Source organism: Labrus bergylta, chromosome 6 (genome assembly GCF_963930695.1).
Source record: "Labrus bergylta chromosome 6, fLabBer1.1, whole genome shotgun sequence".
NCBI lineage: Eukaryota > Metazoa > Chordata > Actinopteri > Labriformes > Labridae > Labrus > Labrus bergylta.
The window spans coordinates 8,201,863-8,220,936 of NC_089200.1; the positions used below are offsets into that span (position 1 = coordinate 8,201,863).

At 42.2% G+C, this 19,074-nt stretch overlaps 1 protein-coding gene across 1 annotated transcript in view; it reads right to left on the minus strand.

Moving 5' to 3' along the window:
- Positions 1–19,074, minus strand: part of nos1apa (nitric oxide synthase 1 (neuronal) adaptor protein a) — a 187,375-nt gene that overhangs the window by 166,795 nt on the left and 1,506 nt on the right. The window lies entirely within an intron of this gene.

The window sequence follows — 19,074 nt, forward strand, 5'->3', positions numbered from 1 at the left end:
ACAAACGCTGGGACTTCTGGGTGTGGAGAACATTTTTTTGATTTTTTTAAATCAAATATCTAAAGATCTGCTATAAAAAAATCCACCAAACACAAGAGATGGGAGCTTGCCAACAGGAAGTAATTCTGACCTCTTGAACTCTTAAAAGGATGGCTGAAGGCGACGTTCTGCAGTCAAAGACACACAATGTTAAGTGAATATTTAGTCATTGTGAATAAATGAGAGTAGTTTAAAATGATAACCCTGAATTATCACTTTGGGCTCAGGTTCAATGGAGACGGTAAAAATGAGATTCTCTTGTTTTAAAGATGTTCATGTTGAAGAGGTCAATGGCTTCCAAAAACACACTTCTATTTTCTGGAGGTTTCAATTTGGTTATTGCAATGGAAGCTGCAATGCCTCCATATTCTCTGTGTTTTCTCCCCAAAGGGTAATAACCATTTTATCATCTCCCACAAACTTCATCTTATTGAGCTCAGAAACAGAACTTGGCCAACCAATTTGTGCAATAATGTGGGACGGAAAATGCTGGAAAGGGGCCATGAAAACTGCGGCTTTGAAAATCTGACGGAGATTAAGTTAGAGTGAAAGTGCCAAATTGACCCATTTAGGGTATAAAAAAAGACATTTAGCAAAGTGCAGTGATCACTTCCATCACATCTAATAGTAAAAGGCTAATGCTATTCAGCCTTAAAGTGAATGTCACACACTGTAAAGGTATGTCTCTCAACCTTTTCAATGGCTTTCTTTGAAGTGTCTGGCAAACGTATCAAATGTGACATTTCGCAGCCATTCCAGCTTTTAGTGACTGATACAGTCACAGAATTGCTTAGGAGAATTGTACCACTAATTAAGCTAAATTATCTTAATTGCATGCTAATTCTAACATCAATAATCTGGATACACATAGTTTTTGTGTTTTGGGTATTTAAGTGGACATAAGAGACATTTTGCATCAGAATGATTCAGAAACAAGTCTGTCCCTGACCAAAACTGATGCAGTTCGACATCCGCTCAAAGCCCAGCAGGGGGGCCAGCGGAGCATGCGTAGAACACCTAGTCCAGTCAGGTCTGATTGAGGTGTATACATGCAAAAGTTCATCTATCTCAAACTGCTTTATCTATGTGTGAATTTCAATTTTGCACCATTTCAGCCGGACTTACATGGTTGCATGCATTATATACCAGTGTTCCCCCCCCCCCCCCCCAACGGCCCTGTAAACTTAGGGGAAACACTGTATACTGTAAGTGCAGTTTTAAGAGTACTAACTCTGGCAATAGTGTTAGTCCGGCAGTAGCTCAGTCTGTAAGGGACTTGGGTTGGGAACCCGAGGGTCGTCAGTTCCAGTCCCGGCACGGACCAATTCTGGAAATTGGTCTGGTAGCTACAAAGGTGCCAGTTCACTTCCTGAGCACTGCCAAGGTGCCCTTGAGCAAGGCGCCGACTCACTGGCATTAATCACCTTTTTAGTGTAAACTGGCAAGATGAAGGAATATACTTCTAATGCAGCACAAAACACACAAGTTCCGTTTCTGGGCGAACACTCCAGCTTTTACTCTGGTGTGGATAAGCAATTGTGAGCTGCTATCCTGTAAATCAAGTAGCCAGCAGAAAAAGTTGCTGAAATGCTAATTATTCAGCAATCCCAGCACAAAAAAAACAAACACATTTGGGCTGAATGGAGAGAAAGTTAGCTGATGGTGAGGACAAAGTTACTTTAAGGATGCGTCAGACTTCATGACCCATTTGTTCACCAGATCAAACAAAGAGGATATGGTGAAAAAAGAGGAGAGTGGAGGAAGTACAGGTCCCCCCCAGTGTGTTTGCAGAAATTGCAACAACCTACCACATACTGCCCAGAGGCTCTGCAATATTTCTGTTTGACTTACAACAGAGAGTGAAAAAACAGTCCGAGTGTCAGCAAGTTCCAGGTGATTTAATGGCCATTAAAATGAAAGTCAAGACCAATTTTTGCAGCTAAAAAACAGAATTAATGCTAACCTACATGCTGTGTCACCTATTAGATTCTAACATGATCAGCTAGGGCTAGTTGGCTGCAGGAATAAATCAACTTAACTGCCCAAAAAAACTGAGCTTGCACCAGCATCAGACCTTAACAACTCAAATTTACTACATCATTACTGGGATATATTGGAGATAACAAAAGGCCGGTGGGAAACATAACAAGTAATGCCAGCCAAACCACTGTTTAAGACCTCCACAGACTACTTGGGGACCTGTATCGTAGAGAGGAGAGTGTATAAAACATAGAAATAAAAAAGCAGTAAGAGGTTAGACATTAGACCTTGGACCTTTGATTCTGTACCTGTGTGTTTAATCTCTACCTCCAGAGTCGGGCTGAAGGGTCATGACAGTGATGGATGGTCTCTGTGCTTCTTCGCCCCCAATAGACTAAACTAGAATCAATTAAACGGTACGCTCTGCCCTGAGCTGTGACTTAAACAATCAGCGAGATATACATCATCTTCTATACGCTGCTTCTGCCTCTGAGACAGACACGGGAGGAAAACTAAAGGCAGGCGTGAGACACCACAGGAGAGAGCAGACAGCTACACCACAGCATTTAGACATAGTTACAAAGTCCTCCTTCATTAAGAAGAAGAGATTAATTTTATTGTCACTTAATCAGACCATTTTATTTATTTATTTTTTAACTCGAGTCCTTTTTGACTGCAATTTTCCGCAAAACTGCCGTAACTAAACTCAGTCGTCATCATCACGTCTTCGTTGCAAAGAGAGCTCCCAGCAAGTAAAAGAAATGGTGCTGTGGGAGCCAACCATTATATACTACTGTATGTTCATATATTTATTAATATGGACAACACATCTTTGTCTCCTTTCTTCATTCTGCAGTGAAGCCAAAATACCCCCAAAACAGGTGCTGCAGCGTTGCCCTGGTGATATCACTTGGAGCCAAAACGTGTAAAGGAGGGACCTGGCTGATCAAAGAGTGGAAGTGACCCTGCGGCCTTTCCTCTAACCTTAGCAAACATGAAACTTAGCGACAAAAACATCAAAGATCCGGTCAGGTCGGTACAATCCACAGCAGAACAGATTATTGTGTCAGTTTGAATCAGGCACACGGGGGTTATCGAAAGTTTAATGACTGCTTTGTAAGTTTTTGTTCTATATTCTCTCGTCCGCTAATCCATTTGAGAACGCTGTAAAGAGCCAAATTTGTCAGTATTTTGGCTTCACTCCAAGGCTGTTGTTGCTTTGTCCATCTTAATGTACAGTCTATGAAGCCAACACATCGGCTTCGACCACAAGGATGCCCCACATCAACATACATGTTCTAAGGAGGCGCAATGCAGGTGCAGAAAGCACTGGCGAGCCAGCCAGGCGCATGGAAGATCTGAATAACTGGAAACATTACTGCGGGGCTCGTCTGAGCCTGACCAAATGGAAATAGCAAATGGTACTGAACAGATTTCTCTTTAAAGTTGCATCAGCATTAAATCATTGTTTTGCTACAGTAATAATTAATAGTAAAAATTATGAGTAACCCCCAACTTCGGCATACTCCTGCGGACGGACCACGCCGCGCACAGAGTATGTGGAGATTGGGAGTGACGGTTGTCTCAAGAATAGGAGAAGTATGAGTGCACCAATGGATTTCTTCAATGATAAAAATATCGTTTGGGCACAAATATTTGAAATGCTGAGGCAGTTGTTTGTATTATTACCTCTAAGTGCTAAAATATATATCATTATAAATATTTGGTTTGATTACAACTTAAAGCATAAATTCAAATGTTATGCGATTTGTACACAAACCGTATAATCATATCAGAATGTTAATTGTGGAAGATGGCTCTGTCTTTATTTCTGATGAGCTGCTTACCAAACCAATGTTTAAAAAAGACCACAAAAATGAAAATGCATGTGGGGAAGGCAACAAGGGAGGGAGACACGGGGGAGACAGACACATGCAGCAGAGTTTGAGAGCGAGAGAGAGTATAAAACAAGAGAGACAAAAGAGAAAAAGAAATAATAATGGGTTGTGGGTTCAGGGGTTTCAGAGGAGGAGTTTATCCATAGGGTGGCTGTGGCTGAAGCAGAGCTGACAGCAGCAGCCTGCAGCTCTAATGAAAGTGTCTGCGGAGGGGAAAGGGTTTCATTAAAACCATATTGGAGGGCAACATCATTTCATTCTAACAGCCCTCCCACACACACACGTACACACACGTACACACACACATACACACTCCAGAGAGCTAACAATCTCTGTAACCTCCCTATCATCCCATTTCCTCGTCTCCCTTTCATCTGAGCCGATCTAAGGCGAGGGAATCATTTTGCCTGGCGGATGAGCGCTGATGCTCTCTGCAGCCAGGCCAATTTTTTGTGCATAGAAAAAAAATGACAGCCCCAACAGCTAGGGTTCCAACAATAAGAAAACCTCTCGAATTAGGAAGAGACACTTAAAGAATGCTTAAAGACAGCAGCTTTTGATATTACTGTTGTTTGTTTTAACCATCTGAACACTGCAATGAAATGAATCCATCATTGCCTATAGTGATGTCATTTCTTGGGGTGTCTTTAAATGATCTTCCTACGATCGGTGCAATCTGAGTTTAGTTTGCGTACACATAAGCACTATGCTATCAGATACCCCAGAGTTCAAAGGGGATTTATCAAAGGTGAGGTAAAAATACACGCCTACATTTTATGGAGTATCTTAAAATTCTTCATATCTTCAAAAACTGATCAACTTAATTACGCGTTGTTATTGGTAGATGATGTTTTTTTTTTTTTAAGGATTATGCGCCAATGCAGGATAGCCACTGACACCCTCTCTGCACTCAATTTCACAATGTGACAGACATAAAGAGCTCATTATTGAATGTAAAACATGAAGACAAAAGAGACAGAGGCACTGGCGTTCTATAACAATAATGAAGGCTCTGGCTGTTAATGCTATAGTCCTACAAGCGGGCAGCCCAGGTTCAGCCTGAAGCTCCCCCCCCCATGTCTTACTCACTTTCTTTTCCCAGTGTCTTGCTCTATAGATCTTAATTTAATAACAATTTGGGAGCTGAGCTGCCATTAGCTTGTTTGGTGTCTAGCTTGTTTCACAGGTTAGGCTTGCTCGAGGGTTGATCGAAGAGTTTTTTTCTGGGATTTAAATTATCAGCAACCATTTCCTTTAATCAACATCAGATCCTGTCCTCAAACCAGAAAAAAGATCAAGGTAAAAATTGATTTGTCTATGGTGCATTTCAATTGACCACAGGGCTGCAAGCTGAGCTGCCACGAACTTTCACACTCCAAGTAAGATCCCTCATTTAAGGTTTAAAGATAAACTTCGGGAACTTCCCCAGCCGTCATGCAATGAATTTTTACCACACGTAACATAACTATATGAATTTGTCAAAGTATATGCAAGGTAATAACCTCATAGACAAACGTTGTAGCTTTGGAGGAATGAAGGCTCTATCCATCTTTGTTTTCTTCAAAATATCATCCAAATCATATATCACTGTTGTGACCTCGATTTCTGATGGCAAGGAAACGTTTGGCTCAAAAATGCCTGGAACTTTTTAAAAGGATTAATGGAAGTGGTGCTCACTTTTTGGCAGGCTTGAATTTGGCTCAAGGAAATGCAGGAGGAGGCAAAGAGATTAGCCAGATCATCGAGATTTCACTGAGAAAATGTTGGGGGGGGAGGGGGGAGGAGGGGGAGGGGAGTGGGGGCGAAAACTGAGGGTGAGGAAATACCAAACCAAGGTTATAGGAGAGGTGTCTGAAGAGGCCGTCGGCTGCATTAACATAAAGCAGAGTGAAGGAGATAAGGACAGGAGGGCCGAGTGCAGGATTGAGACGCAGCCGCACACAGACGATAGGAGGCGGGATGGTTGCAGTGTTGAGATAACGGCGAGGCCCGGAGCTGATAGATGAGGGCAGCCTCCAAGGTCAGCCTGAGAGTGCAGGGCGACTGCATAACATTATCATCACTCAGCAGTGTGTGCTTCCATATGTGCGTATGTGTGAGTGTTTGCTCGGCTATAAATCTAGAAAAACATATGCTGTATAATTTTTGTTGTGTTGAATTTTCAGACATTTGTGTAACAAAACTGCAGAAAGGCAATGACACAGACAGAGGGGACTTAAACCTATGATATAAAAACAAACCTTCTGCAATCCACTGGGTCATTGTTTGCATAAAAATTGATTGTATATAAAAGCCATCATTCTTTGAGCTGAGAGATAAGACCTCCGTCTTTCTGGTGCCTGATATAACATCTTCACATTAAGTAAGTTAAAGTGGGGGCGCTGGTAGCGTAGTGGTTAGTGTGCACGCCCAAAGTCTGGACGCTGAGATGCTCCAGGCGGGGCAGACCTGTGGCTCATTTCCTGCATTCAATTCCAAGCTCTCTCTCGCCCCAATTTCTGACTCCATCGTCTCTAAATAAAAGGCATAAAAAGACAAAAAAAAATAAACCTTTCAGAAATGTGTTTGAAATGTGAGGTGTGAAATGGGTTGAAAAATGGTGGCAGGGTCAGACACAACCAGGCCTCAATACCATTATCTGCATTTATATAAATAAATAAAAAAATACAGCTAGACAACGACTTATAAATGCTCAGGTTCGAGCTAATTTCAGCGATATAAGGCTTGTTAAAATACTCAACAAAGCAATGAAACAAAATTAGGACCGGTGCTTCTATCACAGATGAAACATAAAAACACAAGTTTGCATCTTTTAGTTCTGCAAAATGCTAATTGCTCAGCAAATCTCATGTACTCACATGTACTGAAAAACACACAGGGTTCGAATATCTTGGTGTTAAAAGGTATTTCAATAAAGTAGACCTACTATGCTGATCCTCCATTTAAAACTCACTTATAGCAATGCAGGATGCCCATACTAATGTGGGCAATGTTTCAGATCATGAGGTAAAAGTACGCTCGAGTAACCACAGGATAATGCTGCAGACTTACAAACTGTATATGTACCGACCTACTTTTGGTTGATTTTGCACTTAACAATATCCTCAATATGAAAAAATGTTTGGTTGATGCAGCCATTAATTGCAGAAATGTCATCGTTATGGTGCCGTATTTGTTGTGCAAATGTAGAATGTTCAACACAAACCTTTATTTTGAAATGACTTAAAGAAAACAGCTGATGAAGGGACAGAAAGTTTGGTCTCGTTCAGAAGAAAACAAGAAAGAGTCTCCTCTGCGTACGAAAGACGATAACATCCTGACTTGAGCATTACTCTAAAATGTCAGTGAGCAAAGTAATCAGTGCACCTTCTGTTTCCAGGTACATCAGCATGTGGTCTGTGTGTGCAGAGGGGAGGAGTCACTGTCACTGAGAGCCGAGCTATGAAAACCATGCTAAGTATGCAGGTGGTATGCAGGGAAGGCCCGGTCTCTCTCGAAACCACTCGGGGGGGGGGGGGGGGGGTGGAGAGGTGCATAATGAGGAGAAAGAGAAAGGATTTTATGTTTACACACTTTGTAACACTGCAATCCTGCACATATTTTTGTTATTCTTTAATTGTACTTTATTTTTTTTATTTTCAGTTGAGCTTTGGCAATGTGAATGTATGTAAAGGCCTTTTGAATTGAACTGAATTGCAAATTGAAAGGGAGAGATGAAGATAAGGAGGAGGGGTGGGTGTAGAAGGGTGAGGAGGGAGGATGAAGTGAAGGGCAATGAAGAGGAGAGGGACAGGAACAAGGAGCCAGAAGAATACCAAGGGGAGGAGTACGGGGGAGGGGGGGGGGGACTTTTAAGTGATAAGAATGAAGAGAGGAAAAGAGAAAGGGGCGGAGGAGGAGGGAGGGAGGGATTACGGTAAAAAGAGGAGATAAACAATAAAGTAAAGGGGGTTGGATGAGGAGAAGCTAAAACTAAAAGATGAGGATAATAGACCGGAGGAGGAAGAGAGATCTAGAGAGGTAAGGACACAAATGGCATAAAGAAGGAATGAGTGGACACTTTGGAGGAGAACGGGTAGAAAAAGCCGTGTGGTGGGCTGTTCAGGTCTTATCTTTGACATACCGAACATAATTTATCATCATGTGTGGGGTCTCTCACATTATCAGCATCTGTTAGGGTTTAAAATGTTTTAGCGTTGGTCCGGCGCCACGGCTCTCTTTGCAGAATTCTGTAAAATATTGATTAATTTAACGAAAACTATCACCAGATAGAATTGTAAATGGTAGCTCTTCAAGTGTGAATCAAGCCTTAGAGGGTTTGGTCCTTAAGCTGAAAAGCTGGCTGTCAATCATGTGTGTGTGTGGTCTGTCAGGGAGCTGTTTGTAATCCCGCAGAAGTGTTGCCAGAGGTGCCAAACCGTCGGTGTAATCGCTGTCTCACTGCTTCTTTTCTGTCAGCTCAGGTGTGTGGGGGAAGCTGTGCCAAAAAAAAAAAAAAAAAAAAACTGCAGAAGAAGAACCAAGGACAACAGCTCTTTAATTTCCAAACAAACAAAATCAAGTTGGAGGTCATCGTGCCAACATGGGGATGAACACAATACACCCGGTGTTGACGAAGACAGGTGGAGGAGAAGCTGAGGAGTGATGCCCCCCAGCTCATGCCAGAAACATTACAGAGGCTGAAACATCACTTACACACCGGCCAGAAAAACCTTCTCACACCTCTGCAGCAACACTCCAACATCCAGACAGACTCACATGCAAACTGTCTCGCACTGTTTCTTCAGACCAACATGGTCACTGACAGAACGATAGGGCTGAAACAAACCAAAGAGAAACTTGACTGAAATTAAACATCAACCAATCGCAAATGCATGTTAGCCCATCTCTATAGAGCTAATAAGTGACAGTGTAGTCGGTGCACCCTTACCGGGGGGGGGCTTGCATCCAGAGCGATTCCAGAGCATCCCCGCAAATGTGGATGAAGTGTCGAGTCGCTGATTTAACCCCGGATTAAATTTAATAAAAGTGATTTCAGAGTAATATTTACAGACTTAATATACTGATCCATTTTTAAGTCGTATGGAAATGATTTCCTGATCACACTAAATTTGGGTATGAAATGTTCTCATAAATATTGCAAAGTTTCTTAGCACTCATGTTTGCCTCCACTCTGTGTGAGGTTGTTAAGAACTGTTTTTGATTTTTTTCAACGATGCAGATTTGCACTGACAGGGCGCGATTTTCCCTAAACGACTGCATAAAGGCACTTTTAATTACGTGCAACCAGTGAACAGAGACACCGTTTGTGCTGCAGCGCAATTTAGGATGCATTCAACTGCTGGCATGTGTTTTGTGAATTAGCCTAGTTTCACACAGAGAACTATTAAAAAGAAGGCATAAGAAGTGTGTGTTCTATGAGTCATCTTGTTTGAGATTGCACATCACACTGCAACATGTAACCTTAGAACTGACTGACACTTTCAGTACCTGCGTTGTGGAATTAATCAAATGGGGCACATGACAGTGACTGGCACGTATCTTTCAATGAGTATGATACAGAAAAAGGGTGCAGTCTGTGAAGCATAGGAATCAATAAAGGATGTTGAAGCCTCACAGGAGCGACGAAAAAAGTCATTGTTACTGAATTAGAATTTACCTACAGTGTATCTTTGAATCCCCAAACTCCATCTGAGAGCTTTATCTCCAATGTCAAAGCTTTGAGGAAGGTGACCTCCTGGGTAATGTATGCATGGGATGTAGGCTTGTATGTCTGTTACGGAAGAGAGCCTCTCTCATGGGACTGTAACTGAGGAAAGTATATTCCTCCACCCCACACATCTCCAATCATTAATGTACCTGACCTGGGCTGCACATGGACTGTGAGCACTTTGACTTTTTCATAGACAATCTCCAAACATTATTTTTTATATTTTTTTGTCAATCCTGCACTGTGATTTTAAATGTAACTTATGCTGTTTTTAATGTTCTTTCTTTTGAGTGTGATGTGATGTGATTGCGATGCGATCAGATCATTTCTGAGCTTGTAATGCCAGACACATTTTCGATAGCAGAAAGAAACGAAACAAAAAGCACTCCATAGTATGTTTGACACCCATTTTTGTTCTTCGAGAAAAATAATTACGACCCACTTTTGAGTCCCGACCCACCACCTGAGAACCAATGTTTTAGAGGCTTGATTATTTTGTATTTCCTGTCATAACCCACATCATTCACAATGTCACTTTTAGCCCTCCTGTCACTCCACTTTCCTAAGCTCCCCTCCACCCAAACAAATGTAGTTCATTTCCACTTGTTACATGCTGTCTACTCCTGACTTGGGCGGGTTGACTGAAGCCCTTTACACGGGTTCAGAAGTACGTCTCCTTTTAAGAAAAGTAAACTTTGAGCTACATCCAGATGACTGATGTCAAAGCAGGTTTATAAGTTTAGACAGCTGACGGACATCAAAGTCCTGTTTCTTTTCCTCTGCTTGTCGAGGCTTTCCTCCCTGACAAAACGCTGCATCTCTTCGGACACAGCCTCCCATGTTGATGCTGCAGGGCGACCACGTCGAAGTTGCAAAAGTCTTAAACATCCCCCTTTTTCAAAAAAAATCTCCTGAATCATCACCGTCTGGCCGCCTTGCCCAGGGCGCAAACCCTCGACTCCATCCCCAATTTATAGCTAACTTTTTCAGCAGAGGGGGAGGAACGCACGTGTGTGCTCTTATCGTATGTGTGCAAAGAAGAGGAAGATGAGCGAGGGAAGCAGCAGAGGAAGTAAAGATGTAATGCGAGAAGAATTAATGGTGCTGTCGACACAGTTTCAGGCTGTTTGCCTACTTTTTCACTGCCAGCATGCTGGCTAGAATGTAGGGATGACGCGGTCAACCGGTTAAACGGTATAACCGGGATTTAAGACGCAATGGTTAATTCATCCTAAAGGCTCCGCCACACCGTGTTTTTCTAGTCTCACTCGCAAAAAGGGGGGCGGAACAAACGTTTCAGTGCTACAGAAACAGAAACAAAGTGACACCAGCTGTTGCGCACAAGCTAAATGATGCTGTCCATATCAAGCTAGGCTACATTAGCATCACACTGTCGGCAGCGTGGGAGCATTCTGGGTATATCAAGGATGACCACGCGATTATTCAAGACGCATTGTAGTATTTGTATGACGCAGCGATGATAGTTTGGCAGTAACGCTGCATGCCATCTATCAGGGACTCTTCCAACGTCTTTTCCTCCCGTCTGCGCGGAGAGGATCGGGAATTACCTCGAAATAACCAGCTGAAAATATTGGATGTATCTCCACAAAAAAGCTCTCGTAAATGCTGTTCTAAAAGTTCAAGTGTCTTTGAGTTTGAGTTAGCAGTCAAAGCCTAATAAGTTTTCAAACATGTGAGAAAGAAAGAACAATGTTTACAACACCCTGCGACATTCTCAGCAGTTAAATCTCTCTTCCTGGAAGATCTAGTTCTTGGATATTTATGCCCAAGTGAATTCAATTTCTCAGAATTGAAATGTTAAGAAGGTTCTGCAGGATGAGATATATTACAAAGCCACAGCAGAAGTTAACTATTAGAGGGGGGGGGGGCATTATGTCTGTGTCTCCATTAGTTAGAGCGGGTGCTGACTAAGCCCCCTTTCTGGGAAAGAGGAGGGCAGCCGATGTGTTTGCTCGGCCTGTGATGAAGGGCAGGACAATGTGAGGGCTTTAACAGATTGTTCTGAGGAAGAGGGCGGCGTCGTGGTGGTGGTGTGGGGGTGGAGAGGGGAGAGGGGTCGGGCATTGTCGAAGACCTACAAAGAGGAGGATGGAGTAAAAAGGTGATGAAAAGGGGAGAAAAGGTGGGATAAGGGAGACGTGAATAGAGGGTAAGATGTAGAGAGTAAAGCTGCAGAGACGGGGGCCAATCAGAAGAGAAATGATATTCACTGTGGAAACCAAGCAGGAGGCAAATACATGTAGACATACAAGTGGTTTGAGACAGCATACCAAAAATACTTTTAACAATGATCAAAGTAACCTGATATTCAGACTGAAAACCTTCTGATATAACAAAGTTGCTGAAAACATTTTCTGACCCTGAGGGTGTGAGCTAACATGTTAGCATAGAATGATGTAACCACGTTGATCACCGCAAAGGAGCCTGAACGTGACGCTCCAAACTCTCAGGTTGATCAACCAACCAGGAGTCAAACGTGGCCATAACCTCTCACACAAAACTCTTTAGAGCACTAATTTTCTGGACCCATATGTATGTATTAAACCCAGTTATCTTTAATGACCAGTAAGGTCTGGATGGAGAACCAAAGGTAGGCTAAGACCACACAGGGGAATGCTTCTGTCAGATCTAGCATGGGAAGCTCTCTGGTTGCTGGGGGCAACCATGCCTTAGTGCTGTTTTTGCACACTCACCACTAGGCCACCAGCGCCCCATCAAATGAGTATTTCTGAATATCATTCTGTTTCTGACACTGTGACCTGGGCCAAAAAAAAGATGGTAGACAATGTGGCTGGCCGTTTTTTTTTTTGATTAAGTGTTTTAACTGCATTTTAATGAAGGCATTGCTGCTTATTGTCAGTGGCATGCGAGGTTGCCTCCAGCTATATCTGGTTCAATAAATCATCTTCATGTAAACAACGGAGGTACTAAAGATTTTCAGTTAGCCATACATGTCTTTAAATTCATCTTGTAAGAGCTAGCTTATTCAACGGGAGAGTTTACAGGATTTGAAAGAGTGACTCACTCTCTTATCAGGCTGCCAGCATGTCAGCAGTCCACCATCTATTTACAATCCGCTGAACAATAAAGCTAGTTAAGCATTAGCTACGTCTTGAGAACACACCACTTAAGTGGGATTTACCGCCAGCCTTCTTTGCTAACGGCGAGGCAGCCTGGGAGAAAGTGTCCACAGTGGAGATAAACGTGGCGCTGGGCAGCTGCTGAAGAACACATTCACATTATCTCCACAAAAATAGCCATCATGCTCAATTGATCCAACAATCCGAAAGCCTCAAGTGCAGAAAATGAGAAGCAGGAGTGAGGGAGGCATGCATGGGTCATTATTAGCTCCCTTTTTGAACTTTCAACTGTGACCTTTAGGTGAGGATATAGAACTTTAAACAATATCTCTGAGCTCAGGAGGACAAAGAAAGTCTCTTCAAAGATATCCTGCGTCTACAGGAAGAGTGTAGCCTGAATCTTTAACTACTTCAAAACAGCAGGAATGAGGATAAACATCAAGTGTAATGCAGAGGAAGAGACGCTGAGAGCATCTCCCCCCCTTCAAGACAAAGAGACTTCAATCACTGTTTTCTGTATTTATGCATCAGAACGGGGTTATTTACTGAAATGCACATTTCCATGTCATTCACAGGTGCTCCACAAGCAGACCCCCTTTCAGGTGCTGATTCTCATCAGGCCTCTGGTCCATCCTTCGTGTCTGACAGATGTGATTTTATGTAGCTTTAGAAGAGGCTCCTGCTGTCTGGTTTCCACAACGAGGTGCCACTGAAAGACTGTCCTCCCTGTTTTTAACATTCCAAGGGACAATATCTGAATAAGGCAGGACAGGGTGACTCACATGTCAGTAGCATAGGGCAGTAAATGCATCACCTCAAAAGATAACAATTTTGAAGAATAACAGATTTATTTCCAGAATCTTTTGATGAGGTCATAATGTACAAAGATTTTCCAACAGCAGAGGTGACCTTTCCTCCACAGACTTTGTCTGTTTTTACATAAACAGCTCTTTGCTGTACAGTTTCTGTAACAGCCCACACAGAGCGAGAGTCAAGATATGTGTGTGTGTGTGTGTGTGTGTGTGTGTGTCAGAGGCTTTTTGCCGACCAGTCGGGGAGAGAAATATACTCCTGTTGCCTTGTGCAAGTTGTGGAGTTGACGGTAGGTGATATGCAACGTGAAAACTGTGGTTCTTCAACACGTAATACAAAATAGATATAGCAGTTCTGTTAAAGAAATGTGTGGCCGGTTTTAAGCCACTTGACGAACCGTTATATCGCGCCAACCTGTCAATCAGCTACATGCCTAACAATGGATAACACGTATTGTACATAAAATCAAAACAAAGTTATTCAAAAATAGTACAGTGTCTGCCTGTGATGATAATAACAAATCAGACCAATATCATATTTGGTACCAGGCTTTAAACATGTTTATTTATGCTGTAAAAACAGTGTATGGCTTAATTTTTCAAGACCGGAGGTTGCCGCTTGCTCTAAATGTATTATTCCCGATGAACATTTTTTTTTTACTTTTCTCGACCCTTTACAGCTCAAACAGCTAATCACTCATTTGAAGGTTTAAAAAAAAAAAAAGAAAGCTAAATATATAGTGTTGTACAATGTCTAGTTTAAAACATTAAATCGCTGGAATCACAGAATTAGGATTACTGTCCTTTCTAAAACATCTCTTAAATCAATTCTCTTTACGATTAACTCTTATAGTCGACAAAATCACAAATTGATGATGGCAGCTTTAAATCAGTCCCAAAAACTGCTCTTCAAAAGCCATTTTCATCTTTCTAGAGTTTCATGAAATTGGTCAAAACTTATTCTGAGCACAAAGAGCCAATGTTGAATGGTGTCTGTGAAGAGGGCGCGATTCAGGGGGTGAAAAGTTTTCCAGTGGTGAGTGAAGGGCACCTTCAGTCAAAGTACCATCCACTGAGAGAGGGAACGACAGAGAGGTTCAGAAGGCCAGTACAAAAATAATGACACTAAGTGCAATGTGAAAGTTTCTCAAGCTCTTCACTCCTTTTCCTGCAGCCACTCGATCTCCAGGTGTATAATGTGATTAGATAAATCCAGAGGTGTGTGTGTGTGTGTGTGTGTGTGTGTGTGTGTGTGTGTGTGTGTGAGGCAGATGACAGGTGCAGACAGCAGCAGACTGAGAGCCACATGAGTGTGTTTCCCTCTGACCTAACATGACATGACAGTGTTATTCCTCAGAGAGAGATTCAGCCTCGTCTGTTCCTCTGATGTGTTGAACACACAGCGCCGTCGCTCTGCTGTCGCTGCGGTGAGCGAGGGGGAAAAAGAAAAAAAAAAAAAAACAGGCATGTACGGCGAATGGCAGCCAAGTTTGCTAAGCTGTTAATAAACTGCGACTGGCTGAGTTCCCATATAGCGTTTGGCCTCATGAATTGTGGCTTTCGGATACATTTCCCAGTCAAATCTGGAGCTTCAAAGAGTTTTTCTACCGTTTAAAATAAACGGAGCCACTCTGCAGAGAGTTTAAGAGGAATTGGTTTTAAATGTCTGCATGTCATTCATTTTTTCATATAGGATGAAATCATGAAAACCGGTTTCATTATTTAAAACTACAACACCAAGAGTTCTAACTCGTGCCCTTGTTGTGGATCGAAGGCTGCAGAGTATGACAGAGCAGTGTGTGGGAGATAATGCATTCATGATAAAGTAAAGAAAGAAAAGGTGCATTCAACCGACGATAGGAGTGAGCAGGCCTTCCTTTTTTTTTTTCCATTTCAGCCATCTCTGCACGTGTTAATCAGGGTGGATTAATTGGACAGGGGTTGAGCTTCTGAGTCTTGTTAATGTCAATCATGTCGAGACAGGTTAACTCCAGCTGCACTAATTAGAAGGAGATTGCAATTGATCTGACAGTATAGGTCATATCAGTACAACATGTATGTGGACGTTTCCTTGAAGAAATCAATTAAAAAAAAGTGATTTTTTTTTTTAAAATCAGAAAATAGCCAAAGCAGTCACACTGGTTGCAACGTCATTAAAGTGATCGATACAGTTCAACTTCTCTCTATATTAAACTTTCGAACATTAACTACTTGGTTCATATGTGTTTAAGCACACATCATAAGGGGCTGTTTTGCCCGTCGCCCCGGCTCGGCTTCAAAGATGCAAAAATACTGCCGCTTGACTGTTGACCAAACAGCTCCAACATTAAGAGGATAACAAGGCACTAAAGTACGGGCTACATTGAAACCCAGGTTAATGAACATTGTTCGATGGGAGGGGGGTGGGGGGGACTGGGGTTTACCACCAGTTACTTAAAGTTGAAAAGATGCCGGTCCGCACAAGTTCAACCAGGAAGCTGAGGAGAAGAACAAATGATTTAATGTCTTTACTCTCCTCTCTCCAGCACGTCCGCCCGTGCCCTCTCGTTCCCCTCAGACGAATCCTCAGACACGTCTAATCTCCTCGTGCCATGCTGCGTCTCAATCTTCCTACGGTCAGTTAACCCAGCACAGACAGATTAATGAGAAATTAATCCTTTTAATTCGCTCTAAAGGTCTCCTCTTCTTTTAACCAGATAAGCCCCTATCAGACGAAGGCCAGATGATGGTTATTATAAAACATGTAAATGAAGAGGACCTTTTCATTTAAGAGCATGTTCATCTGAGAGTGAGAAAAAAACGTGGGATTAGATGGCTGCAAAGTAGCTGTTCCCTCTTTGTGAGGCTCATTCCATACATGTCAGAGGGTTTAACATTATATAGCTGCATATTTACAAAGATGGAGAACACTCAAAGAGGGAAACGGTTATCTCTTGGAACTGGACAAAGAATCATTTTAATCAAACTAAACGTGGATCAGGGCCAGTCGGTGTCAGAAGACGAGATGTCACTTCAGAAGCGTTGAGTATGGCGGTGCATGCATTCAGACCAATAAAAGGTCAATAGCCTGATGATGTAATGTTAAAAAATGTTGAGGTTTTAAATCAATATGAGTTGCAGTGTGTATAAGTTGCAATCCTACACAGAAGCAAGAACTATACCCGATGTAAACAACACTTTTGAATCAATACACTTTTCAACCAGCGGGGGAGTTTCACCAAAGTGAAGACTGAATCGTTTTTCCTCTCTATCATTCTATAAAAACATGCACAGCACAAAAGCTGTGTGTTTGTCTGTGTGTATCAGAATATGTGTGTGTTCGTGCATAATGTGACAACAAATTAGTGTATAAACAACTCCTGCAGTGCTGCACATGTCGCTGCACTCTAGGTGACATACTTCCCTACGTTGCTGTGTCATTACTTTGTTATCAACTCGTGGCCTACAGGTGACTCATGCACACAGCGAACAATGACACCATACATCAACTGGGTGCCTGGCAACCTGCATAGTTCTGACTGACTGTGCAGAAAGAGAGGCAGATAGGAATCTTAGAGGGAGAGGGAGAGAGAGAAAGAGAGAGAGAGAGCAGGCGCTGCAGGGAGCATCGTTTTACGAAACTTTCTCTCAGAAACTCTGCGAGGAGACAAAAGTTAGACAAAAGCACAAACAAGCATGAGTGCGTCGTTGTTTCATTGTACCTGAAGTACTTATTTTAGAGTTGAGGAAAGAGGGTGTTTGTTGTAGCCTCAGGCGGTGTCAGGGTTGACTTGTTTTAAAGTGAAGAAGTTTAGGAATTAAGTTGTCAAAACTGTCATGTTTTCCTCTGCATAATCTGTCAGCAGTGACATTGTTTTCATGTTTTCTTTTTCCTGCTCATTTGACAGAGCAGAAGCCACTGATTTCCGTCTTAAATATGATTTGGCAACAAATCTTTCTGGAGCAGCTTCACAGGCCCGCACACTATGAGAATCTTAATGTTCAATATTGCATCGGGCATGCACTCTCTATCTTATGACATGCGACATATCATGCTGGCATTTTTTTTTGTCGCTTGACGCAAACCCAAAACTCATCAGTTTTTTCGCGTCACCCAATATGCAACAAAAGTCTCTGTAATGTCATAACAGTGCAGCCCCTCACTTGAAGACACAGGACTGACCTCAGTGCATGCAGAGCCTGCGTGTCCTGTATGATTTGAAAAGACAATGGTAGAAATAACAGAGGAGCTAAATAAGTATAATAATCACTTTCTTGGATAAAGTGAAAAGTTTGTTTGTTTTTGTCAAACTGGAACAAATTGGATTGTTAAACCTGGATTTATAGATAAAATAAAATGAATTGCTTTAATCATTTTGACAGCAATAGGGCTTTAACACTTTCAGAAAACTCCTGAAAAACTTCTGATATTTGAAGGAGGAGCTGAATGTGTGATAGTCACCCGGAGTTTCTCCTGCCAGACCCCGAGTATGTTTTGAGGGGAGTGATGTTTAAATACTGTGACTGCTGCGAAGATGAATACAATCAGTCCTCCTGAAATTAACTTGATATTGCATATGTAGTGCATGTGTGAAAATGGCTCATGAGTACAGTATTTGGTTGTCCTCACTCTTCAATGTAACATGATAATACACACGATATTTAATCCGATATCCAACAATTCAAAATGACTACTTCTCCAATTCAAATACGCAAACTAAAGTGCAAATGCCAAAACAAGGGAACCTTTTAGTTCCCGTTGGGTTGGCCTGCTATATTTCAGCAGGCTCATGCCTTCCAGTGTGACCTCTCCTCCATGTTGGATACCTGTGGTTTCCCTCTATTGTGTTGTTAAACCGGTGTCAAACCATTTTCACACTGCAAGGAGCCAAACCAAAGTCTGTTTTCCTGCCAACAACAACAGCTGCCATGGCAGCACACTGGGAGGTCCACTTTATAGGACCGGGTCACTCCTCTGAAAAGAGCAAGAAGAACATTTTGCACCTTATGCTTGGCTGTGTGTGTGTGTGTGTGTGTGTGTGTGTGTGTGTGTTTGTGAGAGAGAGTGTGAGTGCATGCAGATAAAGACTGGCACAGACTGGCCTTGCCTCCAGTTGATTCATAGAAAGTTGTGGTGAGTTAAAATGTCAGGAAAAGTGAATTGCTGGTCTGTCGCTCTCAACCTTCTTTAAAATAATTAGGTAATACAATACAAAACAATTTGGATGCCTTTTGTTTCCTGTAGCTCTCTCTCTCTTTGTGTGTGTGTTTGTGTGTGTGTGTGTGTGTGTGTTTTGTAGGAATCATCTATAAATCCAAGCACACCTACCAGTTCATCACTATAATCCTCAAATACCTCTACACCACTGGCACAAAGTTGTATTAGGTTGTTAAGCCAACTGCTGCCAAGCCGGCAGACACACTGATTAAGATTAAGTCGACTTTCTGTGGCTGAAAAAGCTGTAAATCTTAAATTTACGCAGCAGAAAAAAAGAGAGGGAAGGGGAGGAGGGGGCTCACACTCCAGTGCACTGCTTCAAAGGAAACTTCAGAGC